At 46.3% G+C, this 19492-nt stretch overlaps 1 protein-coding gene across 2 annotated transcripts in view; it reads right to left on the minus strand.

The window, feature by feature from the left end:
- LOC138268003 (E3 ubiquitin-protein ligase TRIM56-like) overlaps positions 1–9920 on the minus strand; it is a 46579-nt gene extending 36659 nt beyond the window's left edge. Inside the window, exons 1-2 of one of the 2 annotated variants that reach the window (XR_011199900.1) lie at positions 9788–9909; positions 3023–3203 (exon numbers count right to left, since the gene is read on the minus strand). The gene's annotated coding sequence lies outside the window, so the exon portion shown is untranslated. Of the gene's footprint in view, positions 1–3022; positions 3204–9787 lie in introns of those variants that run through there. The other variant, XM_069217309.1, reaches the window with a different exon arrangement.
- Between the last annotated feature and the right edge of the window lie 9572 nt (positions 9921–19492).

Here is a 19492-nt window from a genome sequence, read left to right on the forward strand (position 1 = left end):
CTGGTGTCTTAATGCGTGCTGACTTGTGTGTCCCTTCAAGTTCTTTAAGGGAGTCACTAATTGAAGAAGCACACAAAGGTCATGTGGGCATAAGTAACACCCATAAAGCTCTCAAACAATTTTATTGGTGGCCAGCTATGGAATCCCAAGTGGCCACTGATATTGGTTAGTGTGCTACTTGTCTTGTCTCAGATAAACATTGGAAATTGCAGGAGACACCTCTGCACAACACTCCTTATCCTGACATGGCACGGGAAAAAGTGGCAATAGACATTGCAGGCCCTTTTGAGTTGCTTCCATCTAGTCAAAGGTATATGATTGTTTTAATTGATTATTTTTCTAAATGGGTGTATGTTGGTTTTACTGCTAATCCAAATACCGACACTGTAATCACATTTTTGCAGAAGATAATTAATATTGAAGGTGCACCAAATTAAATGGTAACAGATAATGCCACACATTTCACTTCACACAAAATGCATGAGTTTATTTCTCAGCATCACATAAAACATAGTAAAGTGGCTCTTTACTCAACCTTCATCAAATGGTTTGGTGGAGCGTATTAACAAATTCTTAAAGGAAGGTGTTCAAACAGCCTTAGCGATGGGTCAGGATGTTAAAATGTTTTAAAAAGAAAACATTTGGTCATATTTAACCACTCCTCAGAGTATTACTGGTGTTTGTCCGTTTGTGTTATTGCGCAAAAGGTTGCCCAGATTTAATATGTTACCTGATTGGATTAGAAATCTGAACAAAGATAAATTTGAGGATTTATCTAAAGTTGAAAATTCAGTGGCTAAAAGCAAAATCGAACAAAAGAACTTTTTGACAAGAAATATAGAGTTAAATTAGTTGATGTTCAGGTTGGAAATTGGGTCTTAGTGAGAGTACCTTCCAGGGTTAAAAAGAGAAGTTCTAAATGTTCTTTACCTGTCCAGGTTGAGAGAATTTCTAAAGGCTCAGTGCTTTTGTGGAACAAAGGTTGGTGGAGCAAGAGAGATATTGTTAAAATTTCAAAAGAGCAAGCAAAGAGAATGTTGTTAGTCAGATCAAGGACATCTAATTATGAATATAATTTTTGGGGTGATCAACAACTTATGAATTTCTCTCAAATTGATTTAAGTACGCTAACTTTGGAAACACATTTGTTGGAGGGTTCAGAAGTTGTGGGTCCATGGGGTGAGGAAAGTAGTTCTTCGGGACAATCATTGCATTCAGAGAAACTTTCTTCAACAGTGAAAATCAGAAATTCTCGCAATGCGGGTATGCCTGTCAAATTTCAGGACTATTATGTTTCTTAGCTTATATGCTTTAAGTTATAAGTCCTGCACTGGTTTCTAAGTAGTTGTGTAAAAATGATTATAATATGTACATATATATATATATATATATATATATATATATATATATATATATATATATATATGTAGAAATATATATATTTTTGTTTTTTTAATTAAAAGGGGGGAGTGTTGCATAGGTATTACTTTTGGTTTAGCTTCAGCTGTCACAGTGTGAGCTCCTGCTGCAGGGCACTGTGTCTGGCGTGAGCTCTCACTGTGACTTGGGCTGCATGTTTATGTCATTTTGTTCTCTGTAGCAGTGCGCGCTGTATATTTTTAAATAGTGTATGTTTTATTTTATTATAGTCTTGTCAGTTTCAGTTTGGGTTTTGGTAGTTTAAAGTAATAGCTTGTGAGCCGGTAACATGTTGTATTTTGAAAGAGATAACTCTAAGATATATGTAAGTGCGACATAGGTTATGACAGTTTACTCTGTCTCACCGGTGCTCTTGTCATGTTGGTTGTGGGCTCCTAATTTTAAGGCTTAACAAAGAAGTTCTATACTGGATCCGGCTTGGAGAGCCTCATTTATTTTTCAAATATTAAGGCACTTGCAACAAAGACCCATGACAAACAAAAACAAAAATTGCCAAAGCCAAAATGCTTGTGACCAACTCCAGACCTATTGGCTTTGCCAATGCCTCTTTGAAAAAGTGGGATAGATTATGTTCAACAATTGTAAAGCAGACAGCCTCCTTTGTCGTTCAAGCCTTTGTGTAGAACAATCAGTTATTATGAATTCTTTCCAGGCTGCCTGATGCAGAAACTCGATTACGCGCTCGTTAGGGGAAAGGCGCAGAAAAGGCATCAAAACTGTGTGGCGCTGTAATGGAATGAACCACTGAAGAGGGCCTCGCTTGAAATGCCTGTCTAGCGTGTTTTTTCTGTCCTGCAATAATCGGTAAGCAGGACGAAAACTTCCAGTGATCAGGATGGTAGCTTGGGCGCGCTTCATTTAACAACAAGAAGTAGCAAAGCCAATAGCTCTGGCTTTTGACTGAAGGTTCGTCTTCATCATCGGCTAGTTTGTGTGATATTGTAGATGGATGAGTGGGTGAATGGACGAAGGGATGGATGGCCGCTCATTGTTGTATATAGGAAATACATCATCCATGTGTATTAAATAGAACTGGCTATTTTTTGTTTTAGCTACTCCAAAACGGATGACAACAAGACCCGGTGAAATCTGGTCAAGATAACAGAGTAATGGTGAATAATGTAAAACAATGTTTACAGGACGTCTGGTTTCCTTCATTCTTCTAAGCCGATCCCTCTGATGCTGCCGAGCACTGGCTGCCACTGGGACCATGTGGAAGCAGACAGAGCCTGGCCACCTCCTCATCCATGGCTGTCTTCTTTTACTGCTTCCTCCAAAGTAGCCTCTGGCTCCAGTATGTACAGCCCTTACCCAGAGCTGCAATCAGGGGAACTGGAGCACCTAGCACTAGGGCAGCGAGCTCTGGGCACAGACTGACTGCTTGGATGCAGCTAAAGGGAAGCATCAACATCAGCATGTTAATCGCCATTTTCACAGGGGACCTCATAAATGCCAATATTTAGAGCATCGTTATTTATTGTGTATGATAAACGGCACAGCAGTAACGAACAACTCGTGATCAAGTCCTTACTTATGTACATCCCGCTGCACAGAGATAAACATCCAGTCAACAAGCAATTACCATATGTATGTCAGCAGCATAACAGATTCCAGCCGATGAGAACAAAGAACAGGAGGAGTTTGCAGCACAATGAACCAAAATGGGGCTGGTGGTTCACTGGTCTAACGCTTCCATTGATGGTATCTGTTTTGCCCCCATTACTCAGGCTCACATCCCAGTCAGTAGCTCAGTCGTTCATCGTCTGTGGGCAAAAAATGGGTATCACTAGGTTGGGTAACAATAAACATCTGCCATCTGTTAACTGCGCAAGAAGTTGTATTGCGGTGATCGTTCGCTAAACTTATAAGCCTGTAATGTTACAATAGAAAGAAAGACATGAAATGACTACTGGTAGCGCTATATTGCCCATCATAACAAGGGGCGAAGGAGGGTCAGCAGTAAAATCCTGTCTGCATGTCTACCACCGGAACTCACATTATCACAGGCAGCAAATGCATCACTACTGGAAAGGGACATCACAGGAAAAACTCCAACACAAATAGTGCCAATCACCCTTTAGAATACAGCTGCATCTTAAGCAACCTTAAAAAGTCCCAAACCATAACAAGCTGCCATCAAGTGAACGGTAAATTTCAGTAATGCAGGCACTGTAGGACCATGATTTGCAGAAAACCTATTTCACTGGTGCTCCGTCCATTGGCTCAGCATCCTGGCATTATACATGTTCTTCATAACTTTCTTTCCCCAGTGATTAATGTACAAAGGGAGAGAGCCAGAGACACCCATTTGGGTATGCGGGACCCCTTATTTAGGAACCTGTCCTCTGACACACAAGCCGAAGCCATAGCTTAAGCTGACTGGCCTGGCTGGTGCCCCACCCAGCAGTAAACACAGTATTGCCAGTTAATCATTTCTTCTGCTGGTAATCATTTGCCTAGAATTCATAGCTGCAAAATGATGTTTGCTTTAGAGTTTCACAATGATTTTTTTAACTGTGAAGTAGCTACTCACTTTTCATCCACAGCTCAAGGTCCCACCCAACCGTCTTTGTTTCTATTCAGAAGCATTTTCAGGTCATAACCTTCCCCTAGACGCACTAGCCTCATATGATGGGCGCTTCCCTTTGTTCATCATCTGGGCCATCTTGTGTCCCTGGCCCAGAACGTCGTGCACAGTGTCATGCGTTAAAGGACCTCTGGCTTTCTTAACATTCTTCCCTCCTCAGATCCAGAAAGGTGCAGACTGGATGTCTAAAAAGTAAAACAGCCTTAAAAGAAGACTTTACCACACAATGCCGTTGCCACCCACCCTTTACCATGCAGGTAAGTCCCACAGAGGTACGTAATTGTGCCTTTATGCCTGTGCCAAGGTGGCATTCCATTGGTGAAAGGGTGTTACTGTGCTAGCACCCGTGGTTTTTAATGTAAAACCTTTTCTACTAACAATAGTACACAGGGTTTTGTCCAAAAATAAACGCCACTTGAAAGGCGGTGTTAAAAGTCAAAATGGTTACATTTCTCCTTTCGTTTCCGAATTTGCATGTGTGGTGCACTGTACAGCACTCATACAAAGTAGTAAAAGTTGCAAAGTCAGTCTAAGCATGTTATTTTGTGCTGGAAGCATAACCTTCCAGTACAAAACCTATGCTGGACTAATGCAGACACCTTTGCACTATGGTGCAAAGATGTATGCGTGGCGCTCCCAGGATGATTGTGTGCTGGTGCTAGGGAAAGGAGGAAAGTGCCATATCTCTGTAGATATGGCACTGTCCTTCTCTTTCCATCTCAAGCAATGCAGCTTAGGTGCTGTGCTGAGTTGTGTCAGAGTTTTGTAAATCTGAACCCGGGTCTCTTAATTTATAGATTCCAGTCTAAAAATGGAGTGCCAAGAGTTCACAAAATTCCATGGGGAATTATGGAAATGCTATCATAATGATTGAAGTTGGAGACGTTTGTTTTTTAGATTGGGAGCACTTAACATCTTTTACCTAAAATATGCAAATTTTGCAATGTTGAATGCTAATATATATTATATGGCATGCCCTTGCCAGTTTGCTTTTGCTTTCAGGCTACACTTCTACACCCAGAACATTCTAAAATTATTCTTGTATACTTTTTGGTGGACAACAAGATGTAGGTACGGTGGGGGTCATTACAACCTCGGCGGTCTTTTTTGAAGACCGCCGAGGTACCGCCGTGCAGAAGACCGCCAGTGGTGGCGGTTTTCCACTCTGCCTTTTATGACCGTTGGTAGCTCTCTGTCCTTTTACCGACGGTGAGCCGCCAACAGCCATACTGGCGGGAGGCGGGGAAGTGGAGGTTGCTCCACCTCCACCGCCACGCCAACAGAACACCGCCCAGCGAATCACGTCCTGTGATTCACTGTGGCGGTGTTCTGTTGGCGGTGTGGTGTTGGCGGAGCTGCCCCCATCGCTCCCGTCCCCTCCCGGAGGATCGACGGACCAGGTAAGTAGATCGTCTGTTAGGGGAGGTGGCGGGGGGTGTTGTGTGTTGTGTGGGTGCATGGGGGTGTGCGTGTGTGTATGTAGAGGGTGTGTGTGAGTGCGTGTATGCTTGCGGGGGTGTTGTGTGTATGGGAATGAGTGCGTGTATGTCTGTGGGTATGTCTGTATGGATGTGTGCGTGTATGTTTGAATGTGGGTGTGCGGGTCTGACTGTGTGTGTGGATGTTAGCATGTATGTTGGCGTGTGTGCGTGTAAGGGTGTAGGTGGTGACTGTGTGCGTGTCGTGTGGGTATGGGTGATGTGATGTTGGGGGTCGGGGTGGGGGGGCCCTGCCACCTTTGGGGGGTGGCAGGGGTGGGGGTTGGGGGAGACCCCTATCAGTGCCAGGGAAGGAATTCCCTGGCACTGATAGTGCTTACCGCCGTGGATTTCATGGCTGTTCAAACCGCTGGAAATCCACGGCGGTAGCCGGGTCCAAATACCGCCGGCAGTATAGTGACCGCCACCGGGCTGGAGACCCAGGTCTCCAGCCCAGCGGTCGTCTCCGCCCTGGCGGGCGGACCGGAAAACCGGCGGATGACCATGGCGGTAACCGCCATTGTCATAATTCCCCAAAGTAAGACCGCCAGCCTGTTGGCGGTCTTACTGCCGGTTTAACACTGACCGCCAGGGTTGTAATGACTAGCCCTAGGGTGGTCATCCCCCATCTTTTTTCCTGCCTTCCTCCACTTTTTTGACAGTTGTTGCTGTTTTTTTGGACTCTGCACACTTTACCACTACTAACCAGGGCTAAAGTGTGTATGCTCTCTCCCTTAGACATGGAAATATTGGTTCATTACTAATTGGTATATTTGATTTACTTGTAAGTTCCTAATAAAGTGCACTATTTCTGCCCAGGGTCTGTAAATTGGATGCTACTAGTGGGCCTGCAGCACTGGTTGTACCACTGACATAAGTAGCCCCTTAACCATGTCTCAGGCCTGTCACTGCAAGCCCTGTGTGTTTAGTTTTACTGCCACTTCGACTTGGCATTTAAAAGTACTTGCCAGCCTTAAACTCCCCTTTTTCTACATATGTCACCCCTATGGTAGGCCCTAGGTAACCCATAGGGCAGAGTGCTTTGTAGGTAAAGGGCAGAACATCTACATCTGTGTTTTATATGTCCCGGTAGTGAAAAGTGCCTACATTCATTTTCCACTACTGTGAGGCCTGCTCCTTTCATAGAATAGCATTAGGGCTACCTCATATACTGTTTGAGTGGTAGATTCTGATCAGGAAGGGGTAACAAGGTCATATTTATAATGGCCAGAATGGTAATAGAAAAACCTGCTTTTTGGTGAGGTTGGATTTTATATTACTATTTTAGAAATGCCACTTTTGGAAAGTGAGCATTTCTCTGCACTTAAAATCCATCTCTGCCTTACAGCCTGTCTCCAACCAATGTCCCGGGCTGGCTGGTTGACAGCTTCTTTGTGCATTTTACCCAGACAACCACAAACACAGGATACTCAGCCACACCTGCACTCATCTGCATACGGAATGGGTCTTCCTGGGCTGGAAGGGTGGAGGACCCGACACTTACATTTCAAAGGCTAGTGGCCTGCTCTTACACAATGGACTGCCAACCCCCCTACTGGGACCCTGGCAGACAGGGTTGTAGTGAACAGGGACCTTGTGCACTTCTTCAAAACTACTCTTTGAAGTCTCCTCCACTTCAAAGGCTTTTTTGGGTATGTAAACTGGGGCCATGACTCCACCAAATCAGACACTTCTGGACCTGAACCTGCAACCTGTCAAGAGGAATTGCCTGGCTGCTCAAAGGACTCATCTGGACTGCTTTGCTGAGAAGGACTGCTGCCCTGCTGTTGCCCTGTTGCCTTGCTGTCCTCTGACTTTGCTGAGAAGGGCTCTCCATGGGCTTGGATTGAGCTTGACTTCTGATTTCTGAAGTCTCATGGCCAAAAAGACTTCATCTCTTCAGGAAACTCCTTGTGCACTGAAAATCAATGCACAGCCTGCAGAAAATGAAACACAGCTTGCCTTGCAACAAGAAAATTGCAGAACAGCCAAACTGGAACAACGCGGCCTGACTTCCCGGGTGAAGAATCAATGCAGCGCCTGGTGTAAGACAGAAAATTCAACACATCGCCATATCGGATCGACGCAATGCCTGTGACTTCTTCCCACAAGCCCAGGATTTCCCCTCATTGTCCTTGAGCATCAAAAAGATCCCCGCATCGCAGAGAGGAACCAAGAGTGTGTGGCGGAAATCGACACAAAGCCCCTTGAAGTATGAAAAGAAATGACGCATCATCTGTGCTGCGCCGGAAAATCTGACTCACACCCTATTTTTCCACGCATCTTCTCCTCTGCGGTCTCCATGTGAGTTATTTTTTACGCAAACAAGGTACCTTGTGCAAACAAGAGACAACTGTTGATTTCTAAGATTTAAGACTTTTTAATATTGCAAAAGTGATATCTCAACTTGTGATTATTGAATCTTTATCATTTTTACCTTAATTTAACCAGATAAATATATTATATTTTTCGAAAACTGTGTGGTGTATTTTTGTGGTGTTTTCAGTGTGTTAATGTATGATTTATTGCACATATTTACACATTGCCTTCTAAGTTAAGCCTGGCTGCTAAGTGCCAATCTACCAGAGGGTGGGCAAAGGCTAATTTGGATTGTGTGTGATTTACCCTGACTAGGATTGTGGTTCCTATTTGGACAAAGGTGTATAACTCTGCCAACCAGATAAACAATAAGGGCCAAGCTGGTACTTTTTTGCATCTTTATGTGCCCAGCATCCACTAGTTTAATCGGGAAATCCTTGGGCATTGCAGGACATCATATGAAATAACCCATATCAGAGTGAAATAACCAGATGACACCATGAGAAACATTGGATGGCATAAGAGAGGGACCTCTGAGCACTGTGCTGAGCCTTAACTTCACACACATATCTCATCACCATCGGATCTAGCTATGCTGTAGTGTTGTTGGTGAGTGATCCAGCAACAGTGACATTTCCAAACCTTCTGAGGTTTGCGAGTAAGTCAATCCTACACAGAGAACTGGCATTATATAATCAGGTTCCACCTAACGCTGCCCTGGCAGACTGAAAGGTGTGCACCCCCAATATCAATCCCAGAATAGCAATGGGGCACACAATCGAGGACAAACTATAAGAAAACAATATTGAGAGGTAAATAAGTCTAGAATTTAACCAACTTCATATATATGTATCTGTGTGATACGTATATCTTAAAGGTACATAAATGTGGAGTTAGGAATATTAAATCTTCTGCTGCTGAAAGATCTGCACTGGCCGGTTGTGCAGTAAGAACCTACTTCCTGCATCTCCAAAGCACGATCTAAAGTCAATAGAAGTGGCCACCCATCCTTTAGGGCGGAGGGGTCATGCCCCCCCACCTTTTGCCTCTCATGAAGAGTGTCTGTCAGGCTGAACAAAGGCCAGCCTGACAGACACTCTTCATTTTCAGCTGACAGCCAGGAGTGAGACATGCACGATTTGCGCAGACTCCTGGCTGCCTGAGCTGAACTTTGCTGGGCTGAAGAGGTCACAACTCCTATGGGCGTGACCTCCTCGGCTCAGCAAAGGTGCCTCGAGGCCCTCCCCTGGGTGACGAGGAAAGCGTCACCCAATGACTTCTACCTGGGCGCTTCAGGTTTAAGCCCTGAAGCGCCCAGGGCGAGGGTAAATCAGTGACACTTCGTCACAGAGTGGGCTGGGGTCAGCAGTCTCACTGACCCCATTCCACTCTGTGACGAGGCTGGGACTGCTGCCTTCCATCATTGGCTGACCTGAGGTCAGCCAATGAGGGAAGGCAGCAGTCCCAACCCTACTGGGACCTGGAGGCTGAAGGTAAGTGTGTGTGTGTAATGTTTTAAATTAAATTTTTGGTGCATGCGTGCATGTTTGAGTGTTATGAGTGTTGTTAATGGATGTGCGTGCGTGAGAGTCTGTGTGTGAAAGAATGAGTTTGTGTGATCTTTTAAAATGAATGTTTGGTGCATGCATGCATGTTTGAATGATATGAGTGTTAATGGAGGTGCATGCATGTGTGTGTGAAAGAATGAGTGTGTGTGTGTTTGTGTGTGATGTTTTTAAATGAATGTTTGGTGCGTGCGTGCATGTTTAAATGGTTTGAGTGTTGTAAATGGATGTGCGTGCGTGTGTGTCTGTGTGTGAAAGAATGAGTGTGTGTGTGAGTGTGTGTGTGCTTCCCGCCCCCTCCCTCCTAAAGCTGCCGGCCGCCACTGGTCAATAGTAATCTGTTAGGGGTCAGGCAATAAAGAAAGCACAAGAACTGCGCATTTAGTACGTGCACGTACCTCTCCAGCAGTCTTTCACAGCAGTTTGAGTTCCCTACTTGTTGCAGAAAGTGAGGTTTGCATCTGACTTCTGCAGCTGTCCTTGCACGGATGTCTGGCACCAGATAAGACCAGGGTTCGCTTACAAACAAGCTGTATCGGAAAATATAGCTACAGACTCTAATCACATGATTGCTACCGCCCCTTGCCTGAAGCAGGAAATCGAAACCTAAGGCACACACGCCATGCCTTCAGAGAATGGTTTGTGCAGCAGTCCCCAGAGCAGACCAGGGGGCAGAACTGGATTAACTGGTTTGGCCGATGATATGCAAACACATCAACCTTGTCTTGTTTACATGTCAATTTACTGGTAGTTACTGGCACAGCTACCAAGTCGTCGGATACCCGTTCGGCATTTCTGTGGTTGCACTGTGGTTGTGTGCAGCGCCAGCATCCCTCGTGCACGACACTTTGGCCCTCATTCTACTTGCCCTGTAAATTGTGATTTGAGCAAACGTGGTAGTAATTGCCGAAATAACAAAGCGTTGATTAACAACGTGCAGAATTAACAGAAGCAATAATTCTGCACCCTGTGTGCTTTTGCATTCACGATTTTCCCCGGGTAAACCATGGCAGAGTGTGCGTGGCCTGACACTGCCAGTTATGAGTGTTGGTGCCTGAAAGGGGATACATTCTGTTTTACTGAACTGGCATCCAGAGTTGGAGATCTCAGCATTGCATCAGAATGGAAGCAAATTAAAGAACAAAGTTTTGAGTAACCATGTTATACAGCTGCGTGGCATAGCAGCCACAACGCTGTACATGTTTTCGGTCTTTCACCTTCAGGTAACTACATATAAAATAATGCACAGCTTAAATGAAAAATAAATGCAAGTTAAGTTAATCATTGGGAAAGGCACTTCGCACATTATGAAACCTCTATTATCTAGTGCACTAACGAGGTCTGCTTCCATAACCATAGAACACAGAACTGAGGGCCAGATGTAGCAAAGGTTTTTACCCATTCTGTGTCTATGGGAAAAAGTGTTCAAACATATGGCCCTGAATCCTGTTTGGTGCAGTGGAGGATAGTGACTTGCATATGTATAGTGGCTATGAGGTCCCTCTCTTTGAAAGAAAGCCTGTGAACATGTAAGTCATTATTTTACACTTGCATTACACACAGTATAAGATCGGATGCTACCAAATGCGCAAAAAGGTTTAGGATAAGAAGTGCTTCCAAATATAGCTTTTAGCAATACCCAGACTATACGTAGTGCAATATTTTCTATAACTGTCTTTTAAAAGCCCACACTTCACAGCTCAGATAGTAACTCCCTTGCCATGCTGTTGAGAAAGAACAAATGTGTGTCGTTGGGAAGATTCGAGTGATTTCATCAATTATAGCCAATACCAGCATCTGAGAACTCTTTATGTTTGCAGATTGACCAGTAGCACCCTTTTACATTCCTTTCAGGGAAGTAGGCACCCTGGCAAGAAGGGTTGATAAGCTTTCTGCCCCTCCTTCCATTTCACAGTACAGGAGACTCCCTGCCTTTTCAGCTGAAGCATTTTAACTGTCTGAATCAACCATCCTGGGATTGTTGTCTTTTCACAAAATGTAGGGGATCTGTTTTTCTTAAATGAAGAAGTATGGACATGCCATTCCCGCCAGATCCCACCCACATTGACAAAGCCAATAGCTCTTGCAAAGGTGAGACCTATTAATTTTGCCAATGCTTGGTATAGGATGGACTTAATTGCAAATCAGTACATTGTTGTACAAAGGTGGTGCTGGCAATGAGAAGTGTGGAGAAGGTGATAAAATGGGATGCAGGCAGGAGAATGGGATTACCAGCAAGTTAGATTACAATGACTATCAAAGTGAGGTGAGACTGTGGCTTGCCTGCCTGTTTGCTATTCTGCTTTGGGTAGCTGGTGAAAGTGATGATGTGGGATCCGAGGAATTTGGCAGAGTTGATCAGTTATGAGGTTATGCCGACCAGGTTCATTGCTAATAACCATTTGCACGTTCCTTTTGTTTTTTGCTGGCAGTGACACAAACTGACTTCAGACACAGAGCAAGTGACTTCATGAGTTGGTTCTCACAATATAAGACATCACAAAACAAAATAAAATTATGGACGGAGTGTTGAAACTTTTCAAACACTCACCCCCATTGACAACTCTGGGTTTAATCCATTGTATTTTGCTCGGCACGTCACCCCAGTTTGGACCCAGCCATGTGCAAATCAGTCTTTACCCTGTTCCCCATGGGAACAGTCCAGCCTGAAATGACAGGCCAGGTTTTTCCTGGATAGGAAACAAGCACCCTGGGACCAGATTCAGGGTATGACCCTTCATCAGTCAGGCTAGCTTAAATAAAGTGGCACAGGAAGCAAGGGACCTACGTCTGGGCATACCCTAGCCACTTAGGGCGTGCAAGGCAACTCCAAACAAAAGAAAATGAGGGAAAGAGGGTTAAAACTTTTTAAACACTCACCCCCAGTTACAGATTTGGCTTTAATCCATTGTTTTTTTGCTCATCACATCACCCCCTTTGGACCCAGCCATATCCAAATCAGTCTTGTCCCTGTTCCCCATGGGAACAGTCCAGCCGAAACTGGCATGCCAGGTCCTTCATGGACAGGAAATACGCATCCTGGGACTTGTTTCAGGGGACCACCCTTCATCAGCCAGGCTATCTTGAATCCAGTGGTGCAGTGAGCAAGGGGCCCGTGTCTGGGCATACCCTAGCCACTTAGGGTGCACTATGCCACCAGAGTTTCAACTCTCCATCCATCATTTTATTTTGTTTTGTGATGTTGACTTGTATGCTTGTTTCATGCCCAGGAAAGACCTGGCCTGGCAGTTTGGGTTGGACTGTTCCCATGGGGAACAAGAACAAGACGGATTTGCATATGGCTGTGTCCATACTGGAATGGCATGATGAGCAAACAAAACTGATGCATTAAACCCAGACCTGTGACTGGGGGTGAATGTTTGATTTGTTCCTCAATTCGTCCATCATCTGTTCTTTTTGTATTTGTTGCCCTATGTGGGAAGGGTATGCCCAGACGTGGCTCCCATGCTCACTATGCCACCAAAGTCAAGGTAGCCTGGCTGAAGAGAGGTGATAACCCAAAACTGGTCCCAGGATGCATGTTTCTGGTCCTGGGAGAACCTGGTCTGTCAGTTCCAGCTGGACTGTTCGCATTGGGAACAGGTTCAAGACTGATTTGCATAGGGCTGGGTCCAAACTGGAATGGCATGGTGAGGAAAAATCTGATGGATTAAACCCAGATCTGTGACTGGGGTGAATGTTTGGGGTGAATGTTTGATTTGTTCTGCACTCCGTCCATCATCTGTTCTTTTTGCATTTGTTGCCCTGTGTGGGAAGGGTATGCCTAGATGTGGGTTCTGTGCTTGCTATGCCACCAGAGTCAAGCTAGCCTGGCTGAGGAGGGGTGAAACTCTGAAACTGGACCCATGATGCATGTTTCTGGGCCAGGGAGGACCTGGGATGGCAGTTCAGGCTGAACAGTTCTCATGGGGAACAGGGTCAAGACTGATTTGTATATGTTTGGGTTCAAACTGGAATGGCATGGTGAGAAAAAAAAACCTGATGGTTTAAACCCAAATCTGAGAGTGGGGGTGAATCCATCATCTGTTCTTTTTGCATTTTTCACAACATAGGGCCATGCTATGTTTGCTGTAGTCATCAGGTGCAGGCAGCTTTGTGGTTTGTTGCCACAGCGTGGTTTTAGGGCTGCAGTGGGGTGTTGTGCACATAATGCTTTGATGTTCAGTTTGAAGGTAACCCTCTCTGCCAGGAGATGGCCTTTAACTGATAGGAGTTGCATCTGGCTGGCAGAAGAAGCCAGAGAATACTTTCATGCAACAATTGATGGGCGCTTAGTGTGTGCTTCAATGATTTCCTCATGATGATTTGAGCCTGTCACTGCGCAGTACAGCCCCATGTACATGTATACTTCATACATAGGCCAGGGGCAGTTCCTGCCTTAGAGCACTCATTTTACCCCCTCCTACAGGCGACTATTCACTGAATGATTAAACAATCCCAAATCTTTTAATAATTATACTTTATTATGTATGTACCCACGGCAACCAGCCTTCAGCTGTAGGCAGCTGTCAGCTGCTCTGAAGGGGGTGGGGCTTCAGTATGATGGACACTGACACATACATATAGTCGCAGTGAGAGCACAACACATAATCCCACAAAGTCAGCATGCCGGGTTGGTCTGCTGGCTTTCTCCAGCCAGCTGACAAGCGTACTAAGGCCCACATTTATGCTTTTTTTGCGCCTCATTTGTGACTTTTTTTGACATAAAAGCGGCGCAAACTTACAAAATTCAATTGTATTTTGTACGTTTGCACCGCTTGTGTGTCACAGAATGGGCCTAGAAGCTTCTCTCCACCTGCACATTAGTGAGCGGGGATTGAGCAAAGCTCCAACTCCCCTATCCTAATGAACAGTGAGTTTTCCCGCTCAAGCCAGTCCTGATGCTTCTCTCATGCTGTGTTGCATGATGTGATGCATTGGAGCAGCATCTGAACTGGCTGAGAGACGGAATGCAGTGACGTGATTGGCCAATTGTGCCAGCCTGTCTCGCCCCCATCTCGGAGAGCGAGACGAGACCATACCTGACCTCATGCTGTGGCCAGGCTGGAGTTGAGTGGCACAGTGGAGTCGAGTCACAAACTGTCAAATGGACAATGAACACGTCTAGCCAGCCACTTTTAACCCTCCTTCAGAAGAAAAAAAAAGTAGGTGGCACAATAAAGCTGGGAAAGATAAGGGAGGGGAAGTGAAGGCAAGTGTTTAGTGGTGGGGAATGGAAGAGAAGCGAGATTCGGGAGGGAATAATCATGACAAAGAGGAAGATCGAAGTGTGAAGAACATCTTTTTTATTTGTTTCGTGTACTACACAGGTGATGCGTTTATGTGAGAAAGAGACTGTCATGGTATTGTTGGGAGTTGTCCTGCCGCTTATATATCTTGGGGACCAAGAAAGATTTGTCTTGGCTACTTTTCTATTTGGCGAATCAGCTGTTGGATAAAGGGTGCCAGGGATCTTGAAGGACCCGTTACTAGCAGGCCACTTGACCCAACCTTCGCCCTCCATCTTTACTTTTTGCTTGACACAAAGCAGAGAGAGGGAGAGAGGCAGAAAGAACTGTAAGGTAGCGAGGGCCACACTATATTTCGTAAAGGACCACGCATACAAGGTGGTTGCTGTCTCAAGAGGAACTGCGTCAGAACAGTCCCGACTTTATTTTATTACCTCGGTTCCGCGAGGATACAAAGTAAAGGAGAGTCCGGGTGGCTCTCTACATCCCTTCTATGTTTTACTTCACACAGGAGAGGAAATGAATGTACATACAGGCCGATACCAAACAAAGAGAAATCCCACACCAGAGTGATTGTGACTTAAACAAACAAATACAAGAGAAGTAGAAACTCAGGGATGAGAAAGAAACACAATGAGAAACAGAACAGAAAAATGCCAAAAGATACAAAGGCCTGGGGATAACACCCCCTGTCAGCTCATAAGGGTCATCTGGTCACCCAGGATTCTAAAAACAACTCTTCAGCCTCTAACGCAGGCTCTTCCTCAGTCTGGTGAACAGGCAGCGATGCCACGACATCGTGGCCCAGGGTACAGACAAAGTCTTTGTGCTGGCTGTTCGGCACCGGGTTGGGGCATAGATGATATCGTCCACCTCTGGCAAGTGATTCTTCCTGGCCAGCGTTCTCACCCGGAGGGTGTCATTCACTGGGCACCACTACCTGAGCAAACTCTGTCCATACCTCCTCAGCCAGGGGCGCAACCATCGAGTCATCAACCTCTCCTTCCTCTCCCGATGTGATTGAAACCCCTGCTCTCCTGAAGTGTAAATACGTTCCAGGTTACCCTCTGCCTGCCTCGGGCTGCTGTTATCATGGCACCCCTCACACTGATGATCTGCCAGGGTTCAGGCTCAAAAGGAGTTTGGAATTTCCCTCCTGGCCGGCGATTCTTCACTACCACCATGTCTCCTTCCTGAAAGCCCCTGAATTGACTTTGCCATTTTTCAGTGGCTTTCCGATTAGTGCGCTCTTGGCGCCGCTGGGTGGCTTCAACATCCAGCTCTGGTGATGTCCAATGAGGACCAGATGGGATGCAATCCCGAGGCGGGACTTTGAACATCAGCGTGGCAGGCGCACACCCTGTAGTACTGTGAGGTGTCTGGCGATAGGCACCCAGAAATTGCTGCAGACATTGTTCACTGTCTTCTCTTTGTTCACACCTATTCTGAGGGCTCGGTTTAGAGTTCGCATAAACCTCTCAACATCCCCCCTTGGCCCGCAACCAGTAGGGCATGACCTTGCGATGATGTATAGCTAGCCCTTCCAAATAAGACCGAAATTCTTGTCCATGAAACCGGGGCCCATTGTCTGGTCTGACCTCGTCAGGGAGACCAAACATGGCAAATGCCTTTTGAAGTACTGGCCTCACATTCTCGAATGCCGTGGACGACACAACGGGAAACTTTGTGCATGAGTCAATGAGGACGACGGTCAGCCGCCCATCCGGGAAGCTCCCAAAATCCATGCTCACTTTTGTCCATGGCTTCTGACGGGCTCAGTGATGACTGGGCAGCTGGGTGGTTCCCCTGATGTGATGACGCATGAATGGCATTTCCCCACCAATTCGTCCACCTGACTGTCCATGCCAGGGAACCACACCTTTGCCCGCAATCTTGCCTTGGTTTTCGCAGCACCTTGATGGCCCTGATGTGCTAATTCCACAACTCGGGCCCACAAACTCTGAGGCAGTACAATTCTCCTTCCTCGAAGAACCAATCCTTGAACATCCGTGGACAACTCATCTTACACCCTCCACATCCCCTGCATCGCTACTTTGCACTCGTGGTTGGCCACTTTTGTCTTTTCCAGGAAAAGCTTCCATTTTCTGTGATCCAGTGCTTCTTTGACTTGGTTCAGTACCATATCCACCTTGGTAGCGTTCACAATGTCTCTTACACCAAGGGCACTGGGACATGCCGATTGTAACACCATGTTGACAAACACCTCAGTGCTCTCCTCGTCTTTCTCTTGAGAGTTATCAGTCGTTATTGGGGATGGGTGGCGAGATAAATATTCCACGGGGTTTTTCACCCCCGGTCGATAGATGACGGTAAACCGGTAAGGTTGCAGCAGAACAGTCCACCGCTCTATTCACGGGGGCACCAGACGAGGGCACCCGGCAAATAGTGCGACTAGGGGCTTGCGATCGGTCACCACCTGGAATTCTTGTCCATACAGATACAGGTGAAAATGTTTGCACGCCCACCGAATCGCCAGGCTTCTCGTTCTATCTGGGCATATCGTGTTTCAACTGAAGACAATGCTCTGCTGGCATACGCAACCGGAACCCACTCCTGCAGGCTCTGTTCCTGGAGAAGAGCAGCGCCAAGGCCTACCGGACTTGCATCCACCACCTCCTCAGTACATCGGTGAGGGTTAAAGTAAGCCATTGTTGACTTGTCTAGTAGCGCTGTCTTGATGTCAGCAAACGCCTTGTCTGCTGTTGGGCTCCATTCCCACCGATGCCCAGTTTTTGTGAGCTGTCTGAGAGGTTCTGCCATTGTCGCAAGTTGCGGAATGAACCTTCCACAATAGGTCACCATGCCCAAGAAACTTCTTACTTCTGTGGGATTTTTCTGAACCGACGCTTGACGGATGGCATCAGCTTTACGGGGGTCCACTTGTAGACCATCTTTTGAGAAGACATAGCCAAAAAACTCCACCGACGTCTGATAGAACGCGCATTTCTTCTTGTGGAGTGTTAGCCCTGCCTCCGCTAACCTCTACAGTGTAGCCCTGAGATGTCGATGATGTTCTTCTCTGGTTTTGGAGTAGATGAAGATGTCATCACTCAAATTGATCACCCCCTGCAGTCCTGACAGCATCTCTCTAATCACATTTTGGAATACTTCGGATGCCGAAGATACCCCAAAGCTCAGTCTCTTGTATCGCCGGAGCCCCACGTGTGTTGAGAATGTAGTAATGTTCCTGCTATCGGGCTCCAGTTCCAACTGATGTTACCCGGCATTAAGGTCCAATTTCGAGAACCACAGCGCCCCATTCAGATCTACTATGATGTCATCCATCGTAGGTGTTATGTGTCTCTCTCTTTTGATGGCCTTGTTAGGAATGCGCATATCCACACAGAGACGGATGGCGCCTGGTTGTTTGGGCTTTGGCACTATCACCAATGGCGAAACCCATGATGTAGGTCCTTCCACCTTCTCAATCACTCCTTGGTCTTCAAGCAGCTGTAGCTCCTTTTCCACTGCTGGTCGCAAATGGAACGGTACACGTCGGTGTCTTAGGGCAACGGGCGTAACTCTTTGGTCTATGTGTAGTTTGATTCTTTTATCTTTAAGTCGTCCCAACCTTTCACAGAGCTGTGGAAATTCGTCAACAGGTGTTCAGCATGGGAGTCATATACTTGCCGCGCGAAGAATACTAATTCCAGCTCTTCCACGGTGTGGCACCCCAACAGAGTGCCTCAGTCTCCGGTCACCACGCAGAACTTTGCCTGTGTTGACACATGCCCGCTGCATACTGCCACTTCCACCGTGCCCTTCAGAGGAAGCGGCTCTTGGCCCCCGTAGTTATATATTTTGGTGGTAGTTGGGGCACGCGATGGTGTTTGGGTCAACTGCCTGACTATAGTATCATCCCTTACACTTACAGATGCTCCAGTATCTATGAGCACCGTCGCCGATTTGCCGTTGATCTGATTGTTGCTCATGGGTGGTGGTCGCTTTTTCTGTTGTCTCCCGCCAGTGAATGAGATCACAAAGATGTCTACATCCTCGTCTTCTTCGAAGACTAGGGTTCTTTGAGCCGTGTTTTCACTGGATTCATCAGTTTCTTTGGTTACACTCCTAACCTTGGCGTCCCTTCCTTTCTGGTTTCCTTGCCAGCCTCTTCCTGACCTGCACACTTTCGCAAAGTGGTTGTCTTTGCCACACTTATTGCACATTTTTCCTTTCGCTGGGCACCCCATTGGTGGTTTGTGTTCATACCCGCAGCTTCTGCAGGTGCGCGCGCCCTGTCTGACGAAGTTCGGTCTGCGTCCTGGTGGTTGACGAGTTTGGATGGGGTCTATCTGCTCTTCTTTCACCTGGACTGGACGTGTGGTTGACGCAGCTGCCAACAATTGTCCTCTTACTGCCGCCATGGCATCCGCCCGTACTGCTGATAGTTCGTGTGAACGTGCCAAAACCAAGATGTCGTTGAGGGGCATGCCTTGCTGGCTTAGGATGAACTTCCTTAGTGCATACGTTCGGCATCCCTGAATAATCAGTGCCCTGATCTCCTCTTGTTGATTGAGGCCTATGCACAAGCTTGCTAGCTTCCTTAGTCGTGCATAGAACATGTCCATTGACTCAACATCAGTTTGTTGGGTCTGCCCGAGTTTGAAACATTCTAAGTCTGAGTTCAGCTGTGGGTCAAAATGCTTATTTAGGGCTTCCACTGCCGCGTTGAAAGTGCATCGAATAGTTCTTGCAGTTCGTCTCCTCCCATCAGCAGCATGAGAGATCTGCGCACTGCCCCGTCTGTCTCTCTTGTGGCGCAGAAATAGTTTTCTAATCGGTTTAACCAGAGGCGCCATCTTGGCGTTGCTGTAGCCGGATCAATCAGTTGGC

This window comes from Pleurodeles waltl, chromosome 12, assembly GCF_031143425.1.
Source record: "Pleurodeles waltl isolate 20211129_DDA chromosome 12, aPleWal1.hap1.20221129, whole genome shotgun sequence".
NCBI classification, from domain to species: Eukaryota; Metazoa; Chordata; class Amphibia; order Caudata; family Salamandridae; genus Pleurodeles; species Pleurodeles waltl.